The sequence below is a fragment of the Peromyscus leucopus genome, chromosome 2, assembly GCF_004664715.2.
Source record: "Peromyscus leucopus breed LL Stock chromosome 2, UCI_PerLeu_2.1, whole genome shotgun sequence".
Classification (NCBI taxonomy): domain Eukaryota; kingdom Metazoa; phylum Chordata; class Mammalia; order Rodentia; family Cricetidae; genus Peromyscus; species Peromyscus leucopus.
The window spans coordinates 134,868,460-134,875,088 of NC_051064.1; positions in this window are offsets into that span (position 1 = coordinate 134,868,460).

Sequence of the window (6,629 nt, forward strand, 5' to 3'; positions counted from 1 at the left end):
CGGGACATTAGGGTTCTGGGAACATCTTTAAGGGTCATGAAGGCTTGGACATGGAGAGATGTCTGCTGTCTGTCCATAACCAAGAAAAGAAGTAGGGTTTCAAACATTTGCCTCTCTTGGCCTCTGAGCAGCTACATTCTGTCTTGACAGTATTTGAATAGACAGAAGACCGGTTGCCAAACTGAGCGGGCTCTAAGAAAGCCCCATTTGACAGATGGGAAAACTGAGGGTAAGGCAAAGTTAGTGCTAGAATTGCAGGCTTGACCTCCCAATGACTGTGCTCCATCAGACACCTTATCTAGGTGGACTCCTGAGCCCTGACAAAGCAGGAGAGTCCATGCCTCTCCTCAGGGATGGAGACCAAATTCCTCAGTATAATGACCAAGCGCCCCCTAGCCCAGCCTTCTTCTCAGCTTTATACCTCATTTGGTAACATCTTCCACTATCCTGTGCATACACACCACTTCCTAGTTAGCCCTCACCCACCCCTGCTTGTTCTTGCCCTGGCTGCCTCGGCCTCAGGAAATGACACCAGGCATTTCCTCTGCCCTTCCCCAGTATTCACACCCAAAGCCCCTGCCCAGAGAAACTTTCCGCTTCCTTTGTGAAACTCCCTCCAAGACGGAGGTGTCCTTTCACCCTCAAGAGCTGCTTCAGCTACCCTGAAGACTACTGTGCTCGGAAGATCCTCCCCTCAAAGACCCAAGGGCTTGGTTTCCGTGCCCTGCAACACATAAAACCAGATGTGGTGGTACACTTCTGTAATCTCAGCCCTATGGAGGAGGAGAGGTTCAAGGTCATCCTCGGCAACATAGTGAGTTTGAGACCAAACTGAACTACATGAGACCCTGTTTCTAACAAAACAAGACACAGATCAATAGACAACAGACGATTGCACTGCCTTTTGTGATCTGGGCTAGGACTTGTCACCTCTCCAACCCATCAGAGGGTAGGACATGGGACTAACAGGTGTCAGGGACCACTGAAAGAATGAGTGAAAGTTAAGGTGTCCCCACTGCCAATTCTTGGCACTGATTGGTCTGGTTACTATGGACAAGCCCTGGCTCTATACTGAGGAGTTACCAGTGTAGAAAAGAATGCATGGGCTGAGAGCAGGGAGGCTGCATTTGGGATGTTTCGCTCCTGAAAGTATTTGTCTCTTCCAGAAAAGATGCCTAAGAAACTGAACAGACCTAAGCAGTGGCCCACGCCTTTAGTCCCCGCATTTGGGAGGCAGATAACTCTGAGTTTGAGGACAGCCTAGTCTACAGAGTGAGTTCCAGGACAGCCAGGCCTACACAGAGAGAAGCCCTGTCTCCAAAAACCAAAAAAAAAAAAAAAAGAGAGAGAGAGAGAGAGAAAGGAGACCCAAACAAGCAGGCAAGCTCCCCACTTGGCCTCTGGGTGGCAGGGTGAAGGTATTGTCTTAGCTGGGGTTTCTATTGCTTCGATAAAACACCATGACCAAAAAGCAAGTTGGGGAGGAAAGGGTTTGTTTGGTTTACACTTTTACAGCACTCACTGTTCATCCTCAAAGGAAGTCAGGACAGGAACTCAAACAGGGCAGGAACCTGGAGGCAGGAGCTGATGCGGAGGCCATGGAGGGGTGCTGCTTGCTGGCTTGCTCTTCATGGCTTGCTCAGTCTGCTTCCTTGGGATGGAAGAACTCACAATGGGCTGAGTTCTCCCCTATCAATCACTAATCAAGAAAATATCTTACTGCTGGATCTTCTTGTTTTTTTTTTTTTTTTTTTTTTTTTGTATTTTTGTTTGTTTGTTGAGACAGGGTTTCTCTGTGTAACAGCCCTGGCTGTCCTGTGAACTCACTCTGTAGACCAGGCTGGCCTCAAACTCAGAGATCCGCCTGCCTCTGCCTCCCGAGTGCTGGATTAAAGACCTGCGGCCACCGTGCCTGGCTGAACCTAGTTTTAATGACATAACTGTTTCCCTGGTTCCCGTTGTAGCTCAGGTTCATCTAACAGAATGTCATAAACTCTGTGCTTTCAAAAGAGGAAAATAATCGTTTTTGTGGTTCTTTTTTCTCTCTGCCTCCTCCCTTACTACAGAGACCAGGGCTCTGGTCTCTTCCTGTTCTTGAGTCTGGTGCCTTAGACCCCTTGGCCATCCCAACAGCCCTCTTCCTGTTCTTTTTTTTTTTTTTTTTTTTTTTAATTTATTTATTTATTATGTATACAGTGTTCTGTCTGCACATATCCCTGCAAGCCAGAAGAGGGCATCAGATCTCATTACAGATGGTTGTGAGCCACCATGTGGTTGCTGGGAATTGAACTCAGGACCTCTGGAAGAGCAGCCAGTGCTCTAACCTCTGAGCCGTCTCTCCAGCCCCCTCTTCCTGTTCTTAAAAGGACACTCATCCCATCCTGGGGCCCAACCTCCCAACCTCTTCTAAACCTAGGTACCTCCCGAAGGCCACATATGGAGAACAGAGGTTGGCCCTCTCCCTCCACCATACAGGTTCCAGAAATTGAAGTCAGTGAAGTGAGTGCCGGAATTAAAGGCGTGCGCCATCACCGCCCAGCTACAGCCCGATCTTATGGAGGCATTCTCTCAATTGAGGTTCCCTCCTTGCAGGGGACTCTAGCTTGTGTCAAGTTGACATAAGATTAGCCAGCACAATAGTGAAACAGGAAACAACAGCCCAGCTGTCACAGGGATTGAGGACAGCATGATAACAAAACAGAAAAGGACAAACATGGAAGAGGAGGGTCGAATGGAAGGGTCTAGATAATAGGATTATCAATATGAATTTTCAGCAACTGCACCTGGATTATTCAAAGACATACGAGACAAGATAGCTGAGAGGGGCCGTGGCATTGCACGCCTTTAGTCCCAGCACTGGGAGGCAGGGGCAGGCGGATCTCTGTGAGTTCAAGGCCAGCCTGATCCACAGAGTGAGTTCCAGGAAAGACACCAAAGCTACACAGAGAAACCCTGTCTCAAAAAACCCAAACCCAAACCAAAAAATAGCTGAAGTAGAGAAAAGAACCAAATGCAAATTTCAGAACTGAGAAATAGAGTGTTAGCAAGAAAACCACAGTGGACAGGGTTAACCTCAGACTGGAAACAAGTAATGTGGAAGGCAGGCCATTGGACATCTGCACTATGTCTCTCAACTACCTGCTGTTGCCAGTTCCTGGTTTCCGTTCAGGCTGTGGGACTACAGCAGCAAACAAAAAGCAGTGGTCTCTACTCATGAGCTCACACTCACAGGGGGGAGGACAAAAAAGACTGGCAATTTCCGGGCTCCGTAAACATTGAAGAAATCAAGATGCAAGAAGAGAGAAAGGGAGAAAGTGAATCCAGATGAGTGGTCAGGCCTGGACCCTGGGAGGAGCTGCTAGTGCTCAGACTTGGTGGAGACCTGTGACACACAGCACCTTAGATTGCCACCCCATCCCAACTGCACAGCATTCTCTCTCAAGGGGTGGGATGGAGGGGCAGGAGAGAGGAGATGGGGGAGGGGAGAAGACCTCTCCCCTGCCTTTCTCCTCCTCCCTAACCCTTCTTTGAGACAAGGTCTCACCGTAGCCCAGGCTGCCCCTAAACTTGCGATCCTCTTCCCTCTGCCCTGTGAGTCCAGGATTACAGGCATGTAATAGTATGCCACTGAGCACAGCTGCACAGTGTTCTTTAATAACTGTCCCCAGGGCCTAGCACAGGCCCACACAGAACAAGTACTCACTATGTACCTTGCTTGTCCATGATGAACTGGGATAAAGCAGGGGAGGGTGCTGTAGCACATGTTACAATGTGATCACGTGATCTGCCCTAAGATTTTAATTTTCATGGAGAGAAGTATAACTTAATAGCACCATGGAACAGTCAAGGTAAATCTTTGTTGCTGCTGTTTTTGAGACAGGATCTCACTCTGGTAGTTAGACTAGCCTGGAACTCACAATGTAGCCCAGGCTATCTTCAAATTTCTATCAAGGTAAATCATCCATCCATCCATCCATCTATCCATCCATCCATCCATCCATCCATCCACCCATCCATCCATCCATCCATCCACCTTTTTGCTTACTTACTCTTCCAATCTATTGGTACTAAAGGGAGAAATTAGTAGCCATCTTGAAAGATGTTCCTTCCCCCTTCTTCCAGTGGTTTTTTGAATTGACCAAAAGTTGAACCTATGGGGAAGATGAGGCTGGGACAATAAATCTGTGTATCCTGGACTTGGCAAAACAAGATATGAGGAGTAATGGGCTCTATTGACCAAAAGCTGATCTCCAGAGAGTGTAGGATTGCAACAATAAATCTGAATGTGTCAACAAAAGCAGGACACAGGGAATAAAAGTGTATGTCTCTGTAGGTACCCTGGATCCTGTTAGCAATTAGTAACCTTATGTTTCCCTCATCCCTAGCCCCTGAGATATGTAACATTCTGCATGTGAACCTTTCCTATATAAACCCCTTAAAGTGAGTGCTCGGGGCCTTCCCTCTCTTCACCTACTATTAAGTGGTGTTGGGGAGGTCCCTGCCTGGGCTGGAATAAACAAACCTTTTGTTCTTACATAGGAAGTTGGCTCCTTGGTGGTTTTTTTGGGGGGTGGGTTGCTCACTCGAGGGCATTACAGTACTCGCTGGGGCAAGATGAATGAGAAAGGGACTCTTCCCTCAGGTTTTCCTAGGCCACTGCCTATGGGAGGGGTCACTGTAGCTCACAAAACTGAATGGGAAGGTCATCGTGGTATCAGGCTTTAAAGCAGAATATAGGTCTGCTTAAGGGCAGAGAGAAGAACCTGAGCAGGATCCTGGAGGAGGGGCATCTGAACAGGTTCCTGGGGGAGGGGCATCTGAGCAGGTTCCTGGGGGAGGGGCATCTGAGCAGGTTCCTGGGGGAGGGGCATCTGAGCAGGTTCCTGGGGGAGGGGCATCTGAGCAGGTTCCTGGGGGAGGGGCATCTGAGCAGGATCCTGGAGGAGGGGCATCTGAGATGGTTTCCTGGAGGAGGGGCATCTGAGCAGGTTCCTGGGGGAGGGGCATCTGAGCAGGTTCCTGGGGGAGGGGCATCTGAGCAGGCTCTTGAAAGAGAGGGAGTCTGGAGGAGCAATGGAAGCTGTCCCGCACTTGGGAAGGAGCATGCTGGTTGGAAGTGGAGGAGAGTAGAGGACAGGACTTAGAACATAAAGGCTTCATCGGAGGTGGTGGCTGTGGGGGTGGCAAAGGAGGGGTAGGAGTTTTAGCGCTAGGTTCTATTTATTTATTTATTTATTTATTTATTTATTTATTTATTTACTTAGGCTTTTTTAAGACAGGGTTTCTCTGTGTAGCTTTGGAGCCTGTCCTGGAACTCACTCTGTAGCTCAGGCTGGCCTCGAACTCGCAGAGATCCACCTGCCTCTGCCTCCGCCTCCCAAGTGCCAGGATTAAAGGCGTGCGCCACCGCTGCCCCAGTTGCTAGGTTTTATTCTAGGGGACTCCATAAACTTAGACTCCTCTCTTTGTTCACTTCCTCCCTGAGCTGCTAGGGTCCAATAAACTTAACCACAAAGGAGCCAGACTTGATAAGCATCTTTCAGGAAATGACCTAAAAGTCAAGTAGATTCTGTCCACTCAAGAATAGAAACTCCGCCTTTAATCCCAGCACTCGGGAGGCAGAGCCAGGCAGATCTCTGTGAGTTCGAGGCCAGCCTGGGCTACCAAGTGAGCTCCAGGAAAGGCGCAAAGCTACGCAGAGAAACCCTGTCTCTAAACAAAACAAAACAAAAAACCGAAAAACAAACGAAAGAAAGAAAGAAAAAGAACAAAGAGTAGCAACTCAGACGGTGGACGGGATAAAGAGGCAGCCAGCAGAGCGAGCAGTAGCGCTCCATCCCTAAGTTAAGAGGGTGCACTGGGGAGTGGGGCAGTTATGCAGCTGGGTCTCCAAGGTCTCCCAGCACTCGAGGCTTATTTGGAGCTGATGACCTCAGAGATTTCCAGGGTCTCTAGAGTGGATCACTGAGTGACGAGGGTTGGGAAAGTGACTGAGGAGAGCTTAGCAGGGGTTCTCAGCTTCCTAACGCTGCGACTCTTTAATACAGTTCCTTGTGCTGTGGTGACCTCCAACCATCAGATTACTGTGTTGCTACTCCATGACTGTAATTGTTCTACTGTTATGAATCATCATGTAAATATCTGGTATGCAGTATATCTGATCTGGCATTAGACCCCCAACGGGTTCTCGATCCACATGGCTGTCCTGGGACTCACTCTGTAGCCGAGGCTGACCTTGAACTCAGAGATCCAGCTGCCTCTGCCTCCAGAGTGCTTGGATTAAAGACCTGTGCCACTACTGCCTGGCAAGAAATATTTCTGAAAACATCTGTTCGGGTGTTTCCTTAAGTACTTTGCATTAACATCACTTAACCATCCCAGCAACCCTGTCAGGCAGGCAGTATCTTCATTTTACAAGTGAAGGAAATGAGATGTAAATGAGTCCAAGGTCACCCAAGGTCACCCCGTGTCCTGGTGAGGACAGTGTGCGTTCCTAACTAAACTGTCTCTAGTTCCTTTTGCGTCGGGAGCGTTAGGATATTGCACTGGGGCCCCGAGGGTACGCCGCGCGGTGCAGGGAAACACGCTGGCATGCTGGGCAGATGCGGAGGTGGGCGATAGGCAAGACA